The sequence below is a fragment of the Trematomus bernacchii genome, unplaced genomic scaffold (assembly GCF_902827165.1).
Source record: "Trematomus bernacchii unplaced genomic scaffold, fTreBer1.1, whole genome shotgun sequence".
NCBI classification, from domain to species: Eukaryota; Metazoa; Chordata; class Actinopteri; order Perciformes; family Nototheniidae; genus Trematomus; species Trematomus bernacchii.
The window spans coordinates 7,518,580-7,541,676 of record NW_022987803.1 but is presented as its reverse complement, the minus strand read 5'-3'; the positions used below and the strand labels follow the sequence as shown (position 1 = coordinate 7,541,676).

Genomic DNA, 23,097 nt, shown 5'->3' with positions numbered 1-23,097 from the left:
TTCTACCAATAATGTGTCTTAAGTATTACTGCTTTTGTATTTTTACATCTCACAATGATAATGAAAGGGAAAAATAATTTGTGATTCGGATCTTCTCTGAAATTGAATGTCTTCCTTTCAACTACAAATTAATATATATTCAATTAGATTTTTACCATTGCTACTATACCACACTAATGGAGAGCTAAGCCCCTTTCTAGCTTCTGTTAGCAGTTTGCATCGATAAAGCAGACAGAGACTGCTTGGCAGAGTTACATCTATGTTGTATGATGTCCTATCTTTGTTGTATGATGTCCTTTTTGTTTTTCTGTTGCTTTCTGTTTTTATGTCTTCATGTGGAACCTACTTGCAGCAGGTCTCCCTTGAAAAAGAGATCGATGATCTCAATGGGATTCACCTGGTTAAATAAAGGTTTGAAATGAAATGAAATAAATGCCTCTCAGAGTTACCATTACACGGATCAATCTGATGACCTTTGAGTTAAAGAAAGTCTAACCAGCAGGCTGCCCAGTCATCCGTAAAAAGCTCCCTCTCAAACTACACCCATTTATCTAGAGATTCCTATCTAATTAAATGTCGGCCATCCCACTTGAGAGGCACTTTTAATTTATAACTGATTACCAAAAGACTGTCAGCAGTAATAAAGTGGGGAAAATACATTTATGTCAAACAAACCAGGAACATTTTATCTGTTTTGTTTTAGCACCTTTAGTTTACCATACATTCAGAATAATGTTATATTATAAATTGCTTTTGCAAAGACATAACATATTAATCAACTGTCAAGCATAGACACTCATAAGACCTCTTCGCTATTTCAACAAATAACCAATTAAACAGAGCTGGAAACTAATACATGGCCAACTCAAATGGGTATTTGCTCTGCTTATAAAACGAAATAAATGTTTGATGAATTATCATGGAATTAGACTTAAGTAATCCTTTCATTACTTATTTATTGCATCTTATTTTATTGGGCAGCAGTAGCTCTGTCTGTAGGAACTTGGCTCGGGAAACTAAGTGTCGCCGGTTCGAGTCCTGATCGGACTAAAATAAAATACGCAGTGTGGACTGGTAACCTTGTGCAAGGTGTCCTTGAGCAAGGCACCGAACCCTCAACTGCGCCCCAGGGCAGCCATTTTCTCTCTGCCACCTGTTCATGTATATGTCCTGTGCATGTGTGTGTGTCAGTATTTCGGGCCGTAATTGTAAAAAAGCACCAGAGGGAAAAACTGAATTCACCACAGGGATTAATAAAAGTGATCCTAATCTTAATTTTAAGGAGGTACGAAATCCGACATTACCATCAAAACATCTGCCAAACAGCTGCCTCAAAACGTCCATTTGCTAACACATGGGTTTTCTTTTGTTCACACACCCAAGCGTCCCATGCTCCTTTGTTTGTCATCATGATACTGAAACCATGACCTTTTGACTCAGAGTAAACATGAAGCTAATACAGAAGAAGAACAGGGGAAAAAAGTAATTAAAAAGACACAACTAGGCTATATATCAACCTGCGTATATGTAGTAAGATACACACACTTTATTACTTTATTACTATTATTGATGCCTGTTGCCTTGCTGATTACAGTATCAGCATTATCTTTTTTTTGCCACGAGAAAAGTTGCTGTAAAATATGGTATATTTCTAGTTTGGCAGTAATCACATTGGAGTAAAGCCGAACACATTCATCAGTATTTTGGATGAGCAATAAACACGGCTAAATTCAAATGTCTATGTTCTTCTTCCTATCTATCTATCCACCCTCCTGGCACTTCAGTGTAAACACCATGGGAACAATAAGGCTAGATATGGAGATGCCCTTATTTCCATTCCCGGCACATTCCATCCCCGAGGAACGGCATATTTCACAGCCTACCCAATCACATACTAACTGGAGAAGATTACCAGCCCCCACCCGCTGCTACATCTCAACACATTCTCATATATTTTGCTCCACTCTTCTTTAATATCCTTCCTCGGCCTTCTTCTTTCATTTTCACTTCACCAAAAAAAAGATCACAGACTGGACCGCACCTTCTAATTCTACTGTGCATCAGTAAGTATTTGATTGTTTTAAGTATGTCGAATACTCAACTAAAGTATACATCATCGATGCTTACCCAGGTCATGTTTGGTCAAGTAACAATGTCTTATATAATGCTGAATATACTATAACATTATGTTATTGTCCTTTTGGATGGCCTATTTTTATCTGAAGACCTATACCGTGGAAACATTAGAAGGCTGTAAGACATACTAATCGATATGTGAGGGGAAATGACCTCAAGGGTAAGATACTGTAGAGCTTGGATGTGGCGAGTGAGACATACATCTTAGTTTTATGCACATCGGGTTGTATGTGTGTCTCTATCTTCTCTTTCTCTATGTGTGTGAGTGTTGGCAGCCATTTTGTTTGTCGTTCAGTTTTAGTCGCTGCATCTCCGTTCCTACATCAAACATTTGTCTTTTTGAATTAAATATCTTTGGTGGACATTTTATAATTGTAAGATGCCACTCGAGTGTCATCTCAATCTACTCAACTGACAGGATGAAAAAGTGTCTGCTCCACTGAAACATAACGAGGTTGGACTTCAGAGCAACATAACAGTCACAGTGGATTAATAATACAATAAGTGCATTTAAAGGTTATCTTCCGGCCTGTTTATAGCCTTCCTGCTAGCCATCTGGCCACACCTATAGCGCATAAGCTGATGGTAATTGCCCTTGTAAAAATATATCTTGTTGCATAAACGACTTAATTGTGAAGGTCACTACAGCTCTTCACTTGGTGCTATCGCTCTGTACAGAATACAGCAATGACAAAGGCTTGAAATAGATCAAGTTGGTGTTCCTTTTTTAATGATTTGAATAGTCCTTTAGCTGCAGAGGAGATAGTAAAATAATATCTAATGTTGATAAAATGTCCACAGCAGCCAGGCTAGGTTCTAATTTTAGAATTCTTTTGCTATGTGGGCGCATTTTTTGTTTGAGGGTTTTATCACATTTGAATACACGGCTTAGCTAAATGCTTGATTCTGATTGGTCAATTTGAACACTAAGTGTTCGGCTCTTTTTCGATAGCTAACTGTTGCCAAGGACGTTCTGATCAAGGGACTATGTGCAGTCCTATCAATCCGCAGAAAACATCAGCCGTAGCCAAAAAGAAAACATTGTAATTTCTCCATCAGAAAACACAATGGAATTTTTTTTTCATATTAATTTGTATATTTGTGGAGAGCACGAAACTATGGATTTATGATGCCTAAAACTGTCCTCAGTAAAGAAAGACAAAGACAAGAAAACGGCGCAAGAAAATGAAAGTGGTGAAAAGACTCAAAGAGCTGGAATCAGCAGAAGAAGTAAACACTGCCAGGAACACGGTATGGGCTCTGGCGGTGTTTAAAGATTGGTTAATGGAAAAGCAAATGTGAACTGACTGACCGTTAGGAGGCAGAAAACCTCCATCAGTGCTGCCGTCATTTTAAGTTATGTTGTTGCCGTGGCAGTTCAGCAGTTCAGAACAGCCTTTTCTTTCTTAGTGGAAGCAATGTGTTATTTTTAAATAAAAAAAATCTCGTTAAGATCGAGACCCCTGCACTTGACGTCGAGGCCCTGCTCACCCTGTCTGGGTTCTTTTCTCAATAATGACCCGATCGCTGCACATAATCCCTTACATAACCATGACGACAAAATGGCACCCCCCTTCCAGGAACCCCAGCGAGCCTGAATAATAACAACAGTGATGAAACATCACACAGCAAGCCCATGTGTCACACCAGCAGGAGCTCTTTCTGCACAGAGGAGCTAGCATTAAGAGCAGCAGCGACATCCCAGTGGAGCACTCTGCAAAGAATGTCATGCATTATTGACCTGAGAAGTCCAAGACCCCATCACTTATTCATCTGACCCCGATGTTACCATCCACATCTCAGAAACACATTGCATATAAATCTTAAATAAGTCTGCATATTTTAGCTACAGCAAATGGAACACCTTTCTGCTGTGTGGCTTGGAGCAAAATGCATATTTAAAAATACTAAAATGATGGTATACATACTGTAATGGACTGATGATTATTGCTCATACAGGCTGGTTAATAATCAGTCCTTGCTGCAAGCCTCCCCATGGCATGATAACATCATTAGACAGATTAAATACAGAACAGGAACATTTCCCTGGTATGTTTTATTTGTGATGTTTTAATGATCAGACTATACATTTAGGCCAAAGTAGTTTGTCAAGCTCGGTGAATAACGCAGAGAGACAGCTTTAAATAGTAAACCACATACTGTGTTCCTTATGCAAGGAAATACAAACACTCAAACATAATCCCTCCATAGTCTCCCATAAGGCATGTTCGAGAACACATAAGTAAATCATGCGAGACATATCCTATCCTTGCCAATGGCATGACTGTTGGTACTGTACATACTGTAGCGGATTGAGAAACTGTCAGAGGTGTTATCAGTTTCTTACTTGAAGGAAGTAGAATTGCAAAGATTTATCGTATATTAAGATTTATTTTTCTGTTTTTTAATCCTTTAATGTAAATATATTTGGGTTTTGTCAAGACATATTTGGGTTTTGTCCAGACATTAAAATGCATCACCTTGAACTTTGAAAAACTGGAATGGTAATTTTCACTTTTTTCAAAGACCAAATGATTGATCCATAAAGAAAATAATCTGTACATGCAGCCGAGTTGGTAGGTCAGTTGTTTCCGGGATGCCAGAAGTTACAGTTTAATGTTTTCTGGAAGTGTGAAAACATAATTGACATTGATGGGCAGTTACTCACTTGGTATTCCAGTCACACACCTCCTCTCATAATCTCCTTCATGAACAGCTTGAGGGATAGCCACACGATGACCTGTGTGTATGTTCATGTAAATACTGCTGTACTTCATCCATTATCACGCAGCACCAAAGTTAAACTATGCCATCATCATATTTATTGTCTCTTGAAGGTGGTGTAGCCACTACATTTGCTAATAGAGACCAGATAGAGCGCGGGTGAGACAAGGGCAAGGCTGGTGATTTACAGCTCATCTCCCCCCCACTCCAAACCCATTTCTTATTGGTCCTGAGCTGCATGGCTCCTTATCAGCCAGCGTCCTGCTTCAAGGGACAATAGACGGCGGGACAAAAGCATCCCAGTGGGCAGACTGAGGTGTTTATTTTGAGCTACTGTAGAAAGAAGAGAAGAACAGACACACACAAGGATGAAAAGAGAAGAAAAGAAGGCCATGATTCAGTATGCACTGCATAACACAGCAAATATGAGCACTGCAAACACCCTCCAGTCCCACAGTCACATCTGCTGTCTCCGTGGGTGACAGAGGTCATGAATGCAAAAAACGCTCATCCAATGGGGGAGCCATTGGTTACCATGAGGCTATTACAAATGACGTTTTTGTCTAGAACAGGGTCAGGAAATTACATTTGACAAACAAGAGGTGACAGGGAGGGGTGCTCATGAGCTGATGTTGGCAGTAGGGACTTGACCTGGGAACTGGAATATGGCCGGTTCAAGTCCCGGAATGACCAAGTATGGCCGAAATGCCCCTGACCCCCTCCCTAGGCGCTCTATATAATAGCTGCCCAATGCTCCTAATAGAAGTGGAAGTAGGTGTAGGGAACGTTTCTGGAGCAAGGACTCTGAAGTTACAGAGCACACTGGAGAGCTCGACTGATGCCAGACACTGAAGATTTATTGGGAGTTACAGCGGGATCATTGACAAAGACATTGGCTGCATCAACGAAGTGTATAGATCCTGCCACTCCAAATCTGAGTGATAAACTGGGTAAAAGACCTAGGTAAGTATTGTTCTCAACAGTAGGGACTTAGCTTGGGAATTGGATAGTCACCAGATGGTTACTGGTTCGAGTCCCCATACGCACCAACAAAAGAAAATATTAGTGTACACTTGTGCCGGTAGAAGTGTGACTCCTAAGCCCTGTTGAGGTGTCCTTAAGCAAGGCTTCTTCTTCTTCTTCTTCTTCTTCTTCTTCTTCTTCTTCTTCTTCTTCTTCTTCTTCTTCTTCTTCTTCTTCTTCTTCTTCTTCTTCTTCTTCTTCTTCTTCTTCTTCTTCTTCTTCTTCTTCTTCTTTAAAAAGGGGAATATAGTGGGGGGGTTCAGATGGGGTGAGGGGGTTCGAGAAGATGGCGGTGCAGATAAACATATGAGCAACAATCAACCAAGCAATGTATGTACAGGCCACTGCAGCCTGTTTAGAATTAGAAGCACAAACTCTCGTGTTTACGACGTAATAAACGTCAGGACGGAGAGATGCGAAGGTTCTCTGGTGAGAGATGCAGCAGATGTTCCGTTTTATATCTGCGTGTTTGATGGAACCCTAGGCAGGGAACGTTAAAGCTGTCCGCGGAGTGGAGAGGCTGAGTTCCGTAAGGGACTAAAAAACGGTTGTGCCCTAATCAATATTGATGTTTTTCATTAGTCCTTTGGTCACAGTTGTTGGCATGGAGCATGTATATACTGTTGGGGATGGTGGCACCAGACTCCAGGAAGAAAATCAAATCAAATATCACCAGAGTTTCTTTTACAGTCCAGTACTTCATCCATCATCAGGGGGCTATAGAAGACCGGCCACATACAAGGGCCTGTTCATTATTTAAAAAGTCATTTAATAAATCCATTTAAAAGCAATTAGGTATATGTACAAGTGAAGGAATACACTCATCATAAATTATAAAATTCCACCTCTGCTGCCTCCTCTTTGTGTTTGAGCCAACAAAAGAACAACCAAGGTGTTTTTTGGTTTATTATGAAATAATGAAAAAATATTAAGAATTGTTATTACAAATTGCTGTAGCTAACTATAATTTCATTACAGATCAAATGGTCGGCCTATAAAAAGTATGAAGATAGGTAAAATGCTTATACAACTATTTATTTACAATGTGTCCTATTCTTTGGAATTTGGCTAAAAAAAACAAAAATATTTAGTCAACTATTATAGAAGATGTAGACAAAAGAAATAATTCAAATAAATTCACATCTCTGTCATTCTTTGCTTAAAGGTGGGGTATGTCATTTTGGAGAAACCAGCTGGAGTGCGCTAGAATTTGAAACTACGCAGCCGGAAAAAATCTGCCTCTTCCTTCAGACTTCCTTACAGAGCCCCTCCTCCAACACACAGGAACGCGCACATGACCAATGAGGGCACGAGATAAGTTTGTGCACAGATGGAAGGCTGACAGGCAGGTAGGCCATCCAGTTATTTTAGCCGGGCCGGCTAAAATGATTGGTCGTGCTTTTTACAGTACTACGGCTTCCACAGATGACATTTTTTTGTGTATTTATTGTCAAAGCATTTAATATATTCATTGCTATCGGGATGTTAGGAGCATTCCATGGAATATAACAAAAAGTGTTTCTGAAATAAATTACATACCCCACCTTTAACATATGACTTAAATGGATAAAACAACTAAAAAGTAAGAAATGAGACATCCTTTGAATACCGTCATATTTTAACGTCTTCAGCTAATGCTCAATGGGACAATGCTGACCTCCAGTGTGGAGGTAATTCAAAAAACAATCAATAATCACTTATACTGACACCCTTTACTGCTCATGAGACATATTTAGACATTATATAATATATCAATGCCATTATATTATTGATGAATTCTTAGTCAAATGGAAAACAAATAGATAAAAAGGTAGGGCTGCAACTAACAACAATATTTATTATCAATTATTCTGCAGATTATTTTCTAGACTCATCATTACTCGTTCAATCTACAATCAATATATCCTTTTTCATTTCTCAAAGTCTATGACGATGTCTTCAAATCCTAAAAACAAACAAAAGATGTTCACTTATTTCTGATATACAATAAAGACAAGCAGGAAATCTGCACATTTGAGATACAAATCTGCCACTTTTTGCATAAAAAATATCATAAGATGAATCAATTGTCAAAACAGTTGATGATTTTTGACAATTTTGATAATTACAAGGCCCGTAGATAGTCTTTGTTATTGTTGACTTATCATTGCTGCTCTACTTAAGTCAAATATATTACAAAGTCAAACCAGATGCATAATACGTCACACCATAAGTTCCATTATGCCATATAGTTCCTTGCAGTCTTTATACTATACTGTGTTCTAAAAAATGAATTGTATTTGTGATAAAGCTCACATCAACTGAGAAATGAGACACATGCCCCCTCTCTCCTATACCTCACCTTCTGTTAAAGGTTTATGTAGAGCATTGCAGAGGCTAACCCGCACCAACAACCTCCAGCTGCACTGCAGCACCATAAATAACCCGCTCACAAACACACCTACAGCAACAATTTCCCCAAGGGAAACAGCCCATAACAGTCCACTGATCACAGAATGAAAGCTGTGTTTGCAGAAGACTGATACTGTACAGTCGTATTGTCCCTGCACCTGAGCACACAAAGCCATGTACTGTAGAGGCAGGAGGCCGTATTCATGTTGACCCGAGCATATGAAATGGCGACTTTATGCTTCACTGATGCAGAGATAAAACGTTTATACATGCTTTTATTCTGGAAATAGAAGCTTTAGTCCGACAGGGATGGTTTACAATGTAATGCTGCTGAAGCAAAGACTAATGTGTTGGTGAAAATGATGTTTAAAGCTACAGATCAATGTGAAACCGGAGCATGCTGCATCATATCCACACACACACACATACAAGCGACTACGCTCCATAATATCAGCTTGCCATAGTCAAATATGAGACCCAATGTTTATTAAGTAACATGTTATGTAACGTATTATAGTGCGTACATTGGTCAAATCATTTCTTATTACTGGCAATTTTTCCCATTTTACCTCAACAATATAAACAGCTTTTGTGCCAAATTCTCGTACGGAATAAACAAAAAAGAGAATTTAGTGAATTTTGCACCCTTATTTTTAAGGTTTTCTTTCTGTGCCAATTAAATTCTCAAATGCAATTGCCGTAATATCAGCTTGCTATAGTCAAATATGAGAACCAGTGTTTATTACAGGGCATGTTTTATCAAAATGATTTCTGATTTACAAAAATATATATACATTTTGTGCCAAGTTCCTATACAGAATTTTGCAAAGGATGCTTTTCTTTCTCTTCTTTCAGCAGGTAGTTGTTTTCTTTTCTGAAGCTCTAGGTTGGATGCAAGGCCCAAATATAAACAGCTATTTGTGATGAAATTATGAAAAGCAAAACATGGAGTTTGCTCCCAAAAGGACTTTTATCTGCTAGTGTAGATGAGGAGAAGAAGAAGTATGTTTGATATGTGAAGGCCAAATAGCAACAAGGCATTACATTTATCATTCCATACTCTTATAAAATAGTTTCTTTGCCTTTGTTGTTATTTACTGAGCAGAAAGGGAATATAAATGCATTTGCTGCACATCAGCTTGACAATGACAATAAATGATCCTTTTATCCAAAGTAGCGAGAGAGATTCCAAAGAGGATGCTCCAAAATGTCAAATGCTACTTTGTCATTGATTTCATCATGAACGATGATAATGGAATGTTAACGTGCGTACATTTGGGATATACGAAACAAATAAGACCTGTCCCTGCACCAAAACACGCAATGCGCAGCCGCCTCAGCGTTCACCGGCATCAACCTTTGGCTCCATTTCACAAAGATACAATGCGTGCGTGAAAGCGCCTGTTTGAAATGAACAATGGACAGGGTGTTTCTGGGGAACAATCAGTGGACGGTTGGTCCAAAAGAGCACATTTGTGAATTTGGCTACTTGCTTTTATAGTTTTGTCCTCTGGCATGTTTTATTTTCTCTGTGATTGCATTTCATTTCTCAACGTCCCACTTGAACAAACATGTAAAGATACTTTTGGGCCAGAGAGTGCCCCTTTTAGAGAAACTGTGGTGAAAGAGGAAGATAGAGGATGATAGTACCTGAAATGTTCCGAGTACTTGTCAGCAGACACTGCGTATGGGTCGCCAGCTCGAAAATATATTCTTAATTGAGACGGAACTCTCCTGGTTTAATAAAGGTTTAATACAATATCATTTGGATAGGAACAACTATCTGTTTTAAAACAACACTTTCACACAGGAAGTATTCACGGTATTTCTTCAAATTGATTTCACAGTTTCTCTCCCTCATTTATTCTCTCCATTATTCCATTGTCTCTATCTCGCTTCTCTCCTTCCCTCTCGCTGTAATAACATTCTTTTTCCTTCTCTAAATTCCCTTCATTAATCAAAAGAATAATAATGTTACCCTGTGAGAGCGGGAGAGAAGACAGATGGCAGAATGATGACAGCGCGGTGGATTGGCCTCGAAGATAACTGACTCATAAAAGTGGCTTTAAAAGGTAAAACCATGTGGGAGTTCTTTTGTTCAGTTCCAGAAAAGTATCAAAGCAAGAGGGAGATGATATGAACTCTCTGTTGCTGACATATCTGCGAGAGGGTAAAACAGGAGGTAAGATGAATACAACTAAATATAGAGACGTCAGGCTTTTGTGCCAGCACTGAAACGAGTCTCAATCAATATCCCAAACCCATCTTCATTAATAAGCATTTAGCTACCCATAATGCAATGATACGACTATCCACCTGACAAGTTTGAGGAAACATAGCTAAATCAAGATAAAACCAATAAAACAAACTGATAAAAGTAACAAACTATTGCTTTGATAATTCAACTTTTTTTTTTCTACGTGGTTTGAAGCAATGCACCACTTCATTGTAGCAGCCATTTTGTTTCTCTTTTGTTGTCCACATGTGGAGTGTCTCTGAGAAAGTGAGAGGTCGTCCCGTGAGGGCTGACTCGACACAAAAAAAGCTCAACCCTGCCTCTCACCCTGACTCGGCATTTTAACTTCTGATGAGCCCCTGCTCTCAGAGTTTGGAAAAGTAAACACTCTTTTACTTTCTCTTAAAACACCTCAAAGCTGGATCCTGTTTTCCTTCTAAATCAGGGCTATTATCTACCATTTCATTCACAGCAGAAGTTTGACATTTTGGGGAAGTATGCTTATTTACTTTCTTGCCAAGACTTTGTTCTGGCTTCTCAGTATCTGTTCTCTGTGCAATAACAATAAAGTACAATCCAATCTAATGTAAAACATTATATAATAAGAGAACCTTCCAGCTTTATCTTAGCTTAAGAACTGAAAACAGCTAGCCGTGATATACTCAAATGTTATGTTATATCGTGTTTGTTCAATATGTAAATAAAGTAAGTAAGTAAAATGGACACATTGAGGTGTTTCAAGGAGTGTTGTATGTTAATAATGGTTGTTTATGGGTTGAACGGTATCTCCCTCTCTAAAACCACATGTGTTTATGTTATTTGTAGTAGTTCATTTGAATTATAAAACGGACAAGTCAAATCAAGCAATCTGATTGGTTCTTAGCCGTGATATAATGAGCGTATATCACGGGTAGAATTGGAGTTACTTTTCACAACAAGTCAGTATCCCTCCGCGTCTGAGAAAAGCTACAACCGTTACAACTGTTACAGTACGTCCGTTACGAAACTAACTAACTAACAAAGCTTAAGATGGAAGCATGTAAGGGATAATGTGCAGCAAGGACTTATAGAGAGGCGAAGTCCCTCCCCTTCCGGTTGAGCTCCATAGGACCTTATTTCGGAAAAAATATGTATTGAAGTCAATGGAGAGAGAAAGATTATCTTTCGATCCCGTTTGAATTGTGCCACGAATTACACATAAGATGTTTGTCAATTTAAAAGATCATTTGTAAAAAATAAAAATGTGTCGTAAAACTGTGAAGTAACACTTTTTTTGTGTGAAACCGCTCAATGACCTACATCTCCCGTCTCGCACCACACACCAAGACGGACGTCACGTTGGCACATTTCACCTCTTTCTTTCAGAATGAGGCGGAAAGTATTAAAAGAGGTGAAAACGTGGCACAATTCAAACGGGATCGAAAGATAATCTTTCTCTCCCCATTGACTTCAATACATATTTTTTCCGAAATAGAGAGGCGAAGTCCCTCCCCTTCCGGTGGGACTCATGGGACCTTATTTGGGAAAAAGTTTGTATTGAAGTCAATGGAGAGAGAAAGATTATCTTTAGATCCCGTTTGAATTGTGCCACGAATTACACATATGATGTTTGTCAATCTTAAATCATCATTTCCATGTCAAAAAAGTCACAGTTTGTCGTAAAACTGTTGAAATATAAGACTATGAAAAATACGCAACTAGAAAGACTACAAATCCCAGAATCCCGGTCCCGCATGCTGGCTCTTAGGAACCGACTCACTCCCCTTGTGTGTATGTACAGCTCTCAACATGCCCAGACTTGGAGTGATTTTCACCTCTTTTAATACTTTCCGCCTCATTCTGAAAGAAAGAGGTGAAATGTGCCAACGTGACGGCCATCTTGGTGTGTGGTGCGAGACGGGAGATGTAGGTCATTGAGCGGTTTCACACAAAAAAAGTGTTACTTCACAGTTTTACGACACATTTTAATTTTTTTGACTTGTAAAATTATCTTTTAAATTGACAAACATCATATGTGTAATTCGTGGCACAATTCAAACGGGATCGAAAGATAATCTTTCTCTCTCCATTGACTTCAATGCATAACTTTTCCGAAATAAGGTCCCATGGAGGTCCACCGGAAAGGGAGGGACTTCGCCTCTCTATAAGGTCCCATGGGTTGGAAGTAGATGGGCGGGACTTCGCCTCTCTATTGACCGTTGTTAAGGACGCTCACATCTGTAGAAAGAAGTCCGGTCGATTTAACTGTATACAGTTGGGCTGAAAAGCAAACTGCATGCAGTTTGCTTTTCAAACTGGGACAAGAAAACAGCGGAGAAGTAACAGGGCAGAAACCCTCCTTTTTACGCAACGGTCCAGACATAGACATTAAACGGCAAAACATTTTCAGTTGCCAGTTACGTTGGCATTAGGGCAGGGATATCTAGATACTTTCCAAGGTTTGACATAATGAATTGTGCTACTTTCAAAGTAAGCAACGATGTTTTCAAATCTGTAATCAAAAAGGTCCGCAAAAACGCTATCGAAGCAGTTCCTGCCATTGCTACGTTAGTTCAAACAGTAACAACGGACTATTTTTGATCTGCCTGTCGGGTGTTCTTTTACCCATAATGACCGCCTTGCTGCACATTATCCCTTACTTAACTTCGACCTCCGGGGTGGCCTTACTATGCAGGAGTGGATTGAGCAGTGCCTATCTCCAGAACAAAAAGCACCTAAACGACGACATGCAGAGCTACGTGAAGAGCAGGTAGACCAACTGGAAAAGTACCACCATTCAAAAGCTTTCTGATGCGGGTCTTGAAACAAAGCAGAGAAATTATGACCGTTAGTGGCCACAGGTGCGAAAGCTCTCTCCAGAGCTACTGGAAGCCGAATCTCGGGGACCGGAGAAAGTGGAGCAATATTCTCGCCACGCCAAGCAACAGCCTAGAACAACCTCAGCCTATACAAGTAACCACGTAAGCCATGCTACTGATGCTGGACAGTTTTTCAGTGGGTGCACAATAAACGGCAACATACACATTAATGTAAATAAATAGCCAAATAATGGATCAACGCTCTCTGTCTAATATGTTCGTTAGCTGTTAGTGTTGTTGCATAGCAACCACCTCGCACTATGTTTTGTGCAGAAGGCAACGGAGGGACTATTTTATTTTGAACTCCATTATTTACTAATAAAAACTATTTAAATTAGAGTGTGTATTTTTCTTTCATATTGCCACACTTGGTAACCGTTTTATAAAAGCAAAACAAAGTGGGTTTTTTCGCGTCGGGCCGAACCACGCCACTTAATTGTGATATAATGACCATATACCACGGCCTGTCGTGAGCTATTGCTTAAATGATCAATGTTTCCCTTACTGTTTTCAGTATTTTTGTTATAATTCCCAATACATACCCTACATTTCAATACAAAACAAACCTTGGGATAGAGTAAGGCTAGCTGTTCGCCTCTGTTTCAGGTCCTTAAGCTAAGTTAAGCTAAGCTAACCAGCCTATAGTCAAAGGAAAGGTATATTGGTGGAGTCTATCTTCTCAAGTAACTCTCTGCAAGAAAGCAAATAAGCTGATTTCTCGAATTGTCAAACTATTTAAATAACTCTATGTCAGTAGTTTGTTATTTATGTGGGTTTCTGCAATCTGTTTTACAGTATTTGCTTTATTGGCAGTTTTTCCTTTATTAAAGCCCCTTTGTTTCAAGGCTAAAGCCAGACATTGTTATGAAAGTGAAGCACACTTGTGTTGTACTGATAACCTTGATAAGTCAAAATCAATAGTAAATATTTTCAAGTCATGATGATGAATTTTTATTTTCCATGGCTTGATGATTTTGCACTGAGAAAAAACACAATATCCTGAACAGTATATGACGTTATGATGTCTCCAAGAAGCAGACACATCCCTACTCAGACAGAATAGCCAATTCTCCTCTGGCTATGGAGTATGATCGAAAAAGCACTCTGCTGTTCAGAAAATACAGACAGAACAGCATACTTGACCACCACGGGGCATTATTCGGGACAAGTGACTAATGCGACAGCGGCTGAACAAGTTCTGCTGAATCCACGAGGACAATTTTGTTTGTCATGCAGATAAAACCTGAACTGGGTGAGAGAGAGAGAAACAACCGCAGTACAAAAAAATGCCCTTGAGCAAAGGATGCTTTTCTTTCTCTTCTTTCAGCAGGTAGTTGTTTTCTTTTCTGAAGGTTGGATACAAGGCCCAAATATAAACAACTAGTTGTGATGCAATTGTGAAAAGCAAAACATGGGGTTTGCTCCCAAAAGGACTTTTGTCTGCTAGTGTAGATGAGGAAAAGACGGTGTATGTTTGATATGTGAAGGCCAAATAGCAACACAGCATTACATGTATCATTCCATACTGTTATAAAATAGTTGTTTTGCCTTTTTTGTTATTCTTACTCAGCAGAATGGCACTATAAATGCATTTGCTGCACATCAGTTTGACAATGACAATAAATGATCCTTTTATCCAAAGTAAGAGAGATGCCAAAGAGGATGCTCCAAACATTTTAAATGCCACTTTGTCATTGATTTCATCATGAAAGATGATAATGGAATGTTAACGTGCGTACATTTGGGATATACGAAACAAATAAGACCTGTACCTGCACCAAAACACGCAATGCGCAGCCGCCTCAGCGTTCACCGGCATCAATCTTTAGCTCCATTTCACAAAGATACAATGCGTGCGTGAAAGCACCTGTTTGAAATGAACAATGGACAGGGTGTTTCTGGGGAACAATCAGTGGACGGTTGATGGTGATGGTGTTGTGAGTCACACCATTTATTCAGAGAGCAGCCCCCTTTCACAGTGTGTGCAGTATAGGCCCCACCACCACCACCACCCCCCCCCCCCCCCCTGCTTCCGTCTCTCTCTCCCTCTCTGCAGTCCAAACAGTGCGAGCCGCATAACGCGACATGGTATAGCGGTCATGGCAACTGGAGCATCCTTTGGGGCTTTACTGTGCTCTCTATGTACTGCAGGCTATACTGTGCCATTGTAATGAACACGCTGCTGTCACAGTCTGACGCCTGCAGGCTGTTCTTCATTAATCAACTCATGTTTATTTGCTTTTGACTGTATGATCCAATCCGTGTCTTTAAGGTCATTACAAACTCACTAAAGGAATGTGAGGATATCTTCTTGTGATCCTCATGTAAGAGCCAAACTGCAGGATTCCCAGGGCCACAAATCAACCCTGAGGTGACAACAAGTCATGCCGCCATGTGAGCTAATATGAAATAATCCCACAGATCAACATGAGTTCAATGTGCCGCATCGCAAACAACTCAAAAGATACTCAACAACCATATATGTCTACATCCTCGTGGGAGGTTCCTCTAACAAGCAGCCATGGTGTGTGCGCTGTGCGTGACATGCTGCACAGGGGCGTCAATTCACCACACACAATCCAGACATCCACCATTGTTCCTCAGCCCAAACGTCCATACCAGCATGAATCGTCCTTGTTCCCAAAAAACTGAATATTCCCATTTGGCATGATGTGAAAAATCATGACATACACCATGGTGTCAAGTCTGTCTCCTACATGCTTTTTAGAAACAGCTAATTAAGTCAAATTTAGAAGAAATTGCACACTTGCCTTTTATTTATATGCAGTATGCACTAATATGGTGCAATCTAAATGCAAGCTGGTTTACATGTGCAGTACCAAATGAGCCTCTGTGCGCCATGCGTGATTGACAGTGATGTTCGTTTGATGAATGAATACAGAGGGGGGGCGAGGGGGGTGTCATAGTGCGGGTTTCACCGTGGTCCTCCCCGGAGACCTTACTCACCTCCATCCAACCCCACCACCCCCACCTCCCGCACCTTGACCATGGGATAGTTTCCCTTCTATCACGTACATTTTATAAGTATGTAAAGGCAATGCGTAAAAACAAATAAAAAAAGGGGGAGACGCATTCCGTGCAGGATCACCCCCCGTTTTCCGTCCCACCTCCTTCTGTTTATATCGGCTACCCTTCTCCCACCGACTTCCACCATGGCGCAGTTTACAGTAACATGACATTCAGTTCATCAGACCACATGCACCGCAATCACCCAGACTCCTCTCCTGGAGTCAGCGGGAGATGCTGTTCCCTTCTCCGGGCTGACAGATGCTGCTTCGTGATTCCCCCCACCTCGCTGCGACATCAGCGGTCTACCTGCTGCGGCTATCAGCTCCGAGAAGGAGGGGGGGCGAGGCTCGCAGTCATTGATTTAAAGATCTAAAATAGCTGGGAGAAATGCTTGGCTCACACACGACCCCGAATCTTTTTTTTTCTCACTTCACAATGCGGTGTTTAGATGGAGCTGCAGTTCACCTCCTCGCTGTGGGTTTCCTTCTCTGCCGCTGTCCAAGGTGCTGAAAACGCCCACATTGAATTTTACGCATTATAGCGCTCCGCATCCATGCGATCCCACTGCGCGTGAGGGATTTATCACCCGGCGAGTTCACGCATTGCTTTTCTTCCATGTCTTCTGAGTTATAACACCGCAAATCATCCTCTATATTCCCAAAGAAGAGGAAACCCAAAAAAGCTTCACCCTGATTCAGAAATCCAACGCTTGCCTTTCACGAATAACAAACTGCTTCAATGCGCACAAAACAACCCAATTAAGAAATAAGATTAGTAGAAAAGGAGTATAAAGAGTCTCGGTTCTTACCTGTGCCTGTTGTTGGTGCTCCGCAGTCAGTTTGGGAGGAAATGTCTGCGGATATCAACAGCTAACCGACACAGCCTCTCTCTCTCTGAATATGACTGGGATGCTGCAAAGGCACTGCTACGCGTCGGCTGAGACCTCCTCACTTCTTCTTCAATGGTTTGGGGAACCGGGGGGGGGGGGGGGGGGGGGGTGGCGGGGGGATCGGGGGGGCAGTGCAGCTCTCGTCAAAGATGGCGGACACTTTTGACGTCAGCAGCAGCTTTTAATAGATATATGACAGAGAGAGAGATACTTCAAAAAGTCTTTGTTAGAACGGGCAGATGATTATTTTCATTATCTCAGGTCTACAGTTTGAAATGATACCGTTGGGTGGTTCCTATCCCGTCATAGTTTTCCAGGTATACTGTAGATCGAATAGCATATGCTTTATTCATGATGATCAGATTTTAAATATGGATACAGACACAGTTAATGCAGGATGACATGCATCTGATTCTCACCATTAACCCTAAATGTATCACAAGATTTGTTTTATGCAAACTAATAGGTGCTTTTTCATTATGTCACCACAATAAAATTAGGCCATGTGCCAAAAACACTACAGCTTTGCACTGTCATTGTCACAAACAAAAGCTTTAAAGAGGCCCTATTATGCTTTTGGGACCCTAAGCACACAGCCACGATAACAAAGGAGTGGCCTCAGGACAATCTAGAAATGTTTGGTTCTAAAAACATTCTGAGAATGTTACCATTCACTGTTCTAGGAATGTTTTCAGCGGGAAGTTTTCTTTTGGTTCCCAGAATGTTCTTCTGAAAGGTAGGATAACGTTCTCTAAAAACATTCTTAAAATGTTTGGTGATAACTTTCTTAAGATGTTTTTGATATCCTTCTTAAGATGTTTTTGATAACATTGTTTGAACATTATGCCCTACTATTCTTAAAACGTTTTCAGCTGGACGTTTTATTTTGGTTCCCAGAATGTTCTTCTGAAAGGTAGGATAACTTTCTCTAAAAACATTCTTAAAATGCTTGATAATAACCTTTTTTTAAATGTTTTTGATAACATTGTTAGAACATTATGCCCTACTATTCTTAAAACGTTTTCAGCTGCAAGTTAGATTTTTTTATGTTGCCAGAATGTTATTATTTTAGAGTAGGATAACGTGCTTTATCGTTCTGATTTATCAGAAGTATTTTCTTTTTTTTTGTATTCGACCAGCAGCTAGTACAAGTCACTGTCTGTGTCACATGTACTGGAGGGGACCCAGAATCAGACTCGGAATCAGCTGGTGAAAGTAACATTTGTTTATTAGAAAAGGGGAGCTGGGAATGGAGGTTGGTTATGGCAGCAGTGGGAAACAGTTGTTCCAGGGTGGGTAGAGAGGCCTGGCTGGTCTTGGGATTCCTCCTGGGAGAGACACAAAAATGAGTGTGAGGCAAAAGTTGTCAAAAAATATGCTGGCAAAAAGCTAGAGCGGCACGCAACAAACCGTTCACGGCAACAATCCGGCAGGGAATGAGTGCAGGCTGCAGGATTTCATAGTGTGGCTGATGAGCAGGTTGCAGGTGTGGTTGATTGGAGATTGCTCCCAGCCGTGTCGAGCCGACCAGCAGGCAGGGGGGGGGGCGTTTCTCAATGTCGAGTAAACCTGCTGCAGAGCCACTATTTCAAGTATACTACGTCATCGAGTGGCGCCGAAGGACTGTTTAAATGCATGTTAAATGCCCAGCATTCGGCGCCACTCGATGGCGTAGTATACTTGAAATAGTGGCTCTGCAGCAGGTATACTCGACATTGAGAAACGGCCAGAGACACACAGTAGAAACAAACACATACAAACACTAACAGGGGTTTCAGGGACGGGCAGTGACAGTCGGTCCGTTCTTCTATATGTCGGTCTCAAATCTAAAGCGTGCAATAACGATTTGTATCCACTATGCATAAACAGCGGACACTGTTTATACGCAGCCCTCACAAACCACACACGGCCAGATAGCTTATCTAACAGTTAGAACCTACATACGAGACACAACCTTTATAGTCAGAAAAAAGTGTGATTATTTTCTGATATTTTACACATATGATATTATGAATACTGTGGGCCTACATACCTTAGTGTGATTATAAGTGCATGTGAGTGAATATTGGCATGCACATTCGTTTTTATACGTCCTATTCATTGTCTCAATGCGCTCATACATCTTAAGAAAGTTATCACCAAACATTTTAAGAATGTTTATAGAGAACGTTATCCTACCTTTCAGAAGAACATTCTGGGAACCAAACTAAAACTTCCCGCTGAAAACGTTTTAAGAACAGTAGGGCATAATGTTCTAACAATGTCATCAAAAACATCTTAAGAATGTTATCAAAAACATCTTAAAAAGTTTATTACCAAGCATTAACTAAAACGTCCCGCTGAAAACATTCCTAGAACAATGAATGGTAATATTCTCAGAATTATTTGAGAACCAAAAATGTCTAGCTGGGAACTCACACATGCCACCGTGTGAGTTCAAACAGCTTATCATGAATTACGTGCTTGTTCGTTTTTTTCAAAAGGAAAATATGGTGACATCAGATTTTTTAAAACATTATTTTCAAACAAATGCAATAGTTTGTTTGGACGTTGACCATGACCGTGTTAATATTTTCCATCACAGGAACGTTTTATAAAAAAAGAATAACCCCCTGAAAACATGATCCGAATGTTGCTTTGAAAATGTTTTTCTTTTGTTACCATGTAACATTGAGGGAACGTTTTATAAAGAACATCTTTAATGTGTTACCCCAACAACGTCCAAAACACATCCTTTGAAGGTTGCAGGCAAAACGTTCCACCTTTGTTAACATATCACATTAAAGGAACGTTTTATAAAAAAACGTTCTGTCATCTCAGGCCTCAATAACATCCTCAAAACATCCTCTGAATGTTGCAGTTAATACGTTATGTCTTAGTTAACCTTAAACCTTATAGGAACATTATTTGAAAAAATAAACATCCTAAAAAGGTTCTTTGAACATCAGATTAAAACATTTCTTTAAAACATTATTAGAACCTGTAGGTAATGTTAGCCAAAGTTGTGAGAACGTTCCCCGCTAGCTGGGAAGTCTGTGAATGTCCTTGAGTGGCCCAGCCAGAGCCCAGACTTGAACCGGATTGAATATCTCTGGAGAGATCTGAAAATGGCTGTGCACCGACGCTCCCCATCCAACCTGATGGAGCTTGAGACGATATGCAAAGAAGAATGGGAGAAACTGCCCATAGATAGGTGTGCCAAGCTTGTAGCATCATACTCAAGAAGACTTGAGGCTGTAATTGCTGCCAAAGGTGCTTCAACAAAGTATTGAGTAAAGGGTGTGAATACTAGGGTATTTTTAATTCATTTGCAAACATTATTTAAAAACTTTTTTCACTTTGACATTATGGGGTAATGTGTGTAAACAAATGAATTTAATCAATATTTTGAAATATGGCTGTAACATAACAAAATGTGGAAAAAGTGTAGGGGTATGAATACTTTCCGGATGCACTAATGGTCTGCAAAGCTAAGATGCGGTGTTTCTCTCTCAAATCCTAGAAAAGGTTATTAATGCCTTTGTAACCACGAGGCTGGACTACTGCCACGCTCTGTACGTGGGTGTGGACCAGGCGTCAATTAAACGCCTGCAGCTATTTCAGAACGCAGCTGCGCGTCTTCTCACTGGCCACAAAAAGCGTGACCACATCACCTCAATTCTGGCCTCACTGCACTGGCTTCCAATTCGGTTCTGAATTGATTTTAAACTCCTTTTATTTGTTTTCAAAGCCCTAAATGGGCTGGCTCCGGGTTATATAGCTGTACTCCTCCAGCACTACACCCCAGCCAGAGCTTTAAGGTCTGCTGACCAGCTGTTGCTGATAGTGCCCAAGACCAGGCTCAAAACCCGATGTGACCGAGCCTTCGCAGCAGCGGCCCTAGGCTCTGGAACACCCTGCCCCTCCATGTGAGGTCGGCCCAGACACTAGGGTTTTTTAAATCTACACTAAAAACACACTTCTTCTCTCTGGCCTTCTAGTCAGAGCGGAGTATGACACCTGACTATTCCCTGTGTTTTATCTTTATATTTGCTGTTGTAAATTATTGTCTTCTGTTTGCTATTGTAGTAAAGTGTTTTTATTGCGTGTACAGCACTTTGGCTCGACCAAAAATCGTTTTTAAATGTGCTATATAAATAAAACATGATTTGATTTGATCAGTATTGACCTCACTGGTGATTTTTGAAGAGTTTACGTGTCTAAATTTCTTTTTTCCACACCACACCGCTCCTCCGCTCCCTTCACTGGCTTCCAGTAACTGCTAGAATCCACTTCAAGACACTGGTACTTGCGTACCATGCTGTGAATGGATCTGGCCCTTCCTACATCCAGGACATGGTTAAACCATACACCCCAGCGCGTGCACTCCGCTCTGCATCGGCCAAACGGCTCGCTGCACCCGCACTGCGAGGGGGACCCAAGTTCCCATCAGCAAAAACACGTGGGTTTGCTATCCTGGCTCCAAAATGGTGGAATGAGCTCAAGACAGCAGAAAGCCTACACATCTTCCGGCGCAGACTAAAAACTCATCTCTTTCGACTCCACTTCGAGCGATAGAATTACTAACAAAGCACTTACATACTAATAAAGGACTGGCTTATCTAAAGCCAGTTGAGTAGCACTTGAAATATTTTGGCTCTATGAAACCTGATGTACTTATATGATTCTGTTTTCTTCAAGTTTGTATCTTTTGGTCGAATGCACTTATTGTAAGTCGCTTTGGATAAAAGCGTCAGCTAAATGCAATGTAATGTAATGTAAACTCAGCCAGTATCCACCAACAGTGGTTTATGATGACGACCTGAAGATCTTGGAAAAATGTGTGGACATGATGTATGACAGGTCCAGTGCTGCTGAGGGTGTTAATGATGCCAGATTGGACATGTTTGCAAGGAAACAGGGCCTACAAGGCCATTCCTCCTACCCAAGCGGCTCTACTGCAGCATTTTAAACGTGCAGCCTACCAGGCAGGTATATGTAGTCAGTCAACAGTGCTCCTGCATAGTGGGGGACCAAAGAAGAAGATCATTGGCAGATATTCTGGACCAAGCTTCCGCCTATCGCTGAGAGCTGTCAGCAGCACCAGGTGTGGACTCAAGTCGGAATGCAGTGGACGATGCAAATGTTACCGATTTGGTCTTACCTGTAGGCTACAGCATTATGCAGCTGTAGGTGTCAGGAGTAAATACATACAAAATCATACTGTGGCAATGTTATGTCTAATAAACATGGAAATACGTTTATAGTTCCGGTTGGTGTTTGAAAATCGTAGTTTTACATGTTTTTTGCAATTATCAATTTTCTTACGTGTTAATTTTTACATATTGTCTTTTAAAATTACACAAAACAGCTCTGAACAAGTTCAAACATATACATTTGACTTTCCCATAGTCAAAAACATATAATTCAATACCAAAATCACCCAAATTGACCCAGTGGTTGAAATTCTGTAGTAAAATACTGTTTCCTCGGCTGGAAATGGCGACCATCTTCCAAGATGGTCGCCATTTCCAGCCGAGGAAACAGTATTTTGAAAATTGAGGTGGCTAATGGGCTTTTTTAAATCAATGGCACCAGAGGGATAAACATTGACATGTTGGTTCTTGTAACCACTTGTGAAAGATTGTTACAGCTATCTGCAGCACTAAGAGTAGAGCCCCCCTTGTCAAAACCAAGTTGTAAGACCTTCTTTATACTGTGCTTACATGGTGCATGTCCTCAATTATGTATGTCAAATGAACACCCAACAAAGGCAGGGTGTTTTCAAGCATAAATAGGTCTATAACTGGAGGTAAATATCAGTCCAGGAG

General features: G+C 40.5%; 1 protein-coding gene across 3 annotated transcripts in view; it reads right to left on the bottom strand.

Annotated features, from left to right (window-relative positions):
* The window catches only part of snap25a (synaptosome associated protein 25a), a 40,676-nt gene extending 23,310 nt beyond the window's left edge, over nt 1–17,366 (bottom strand). For 2 of the 3 annotated variants that reach the window (XM_034150703.1, XM_034150701.1), the window contains exon 1: nt 17,207–17,366. The gene's annotated coding sequence lies outside the window, so the exon portion shown is untranslated. Of the gene's footprint in view, nt 1–4,804; nt 4,826–17,206 lie in introns of those variants that run through there. The other variant, XM_034150702.1, reaches the window with a different exon arrangement.
* Nucleotides 17,367–23,097: the final 5,731 nt, after the last annotated feature.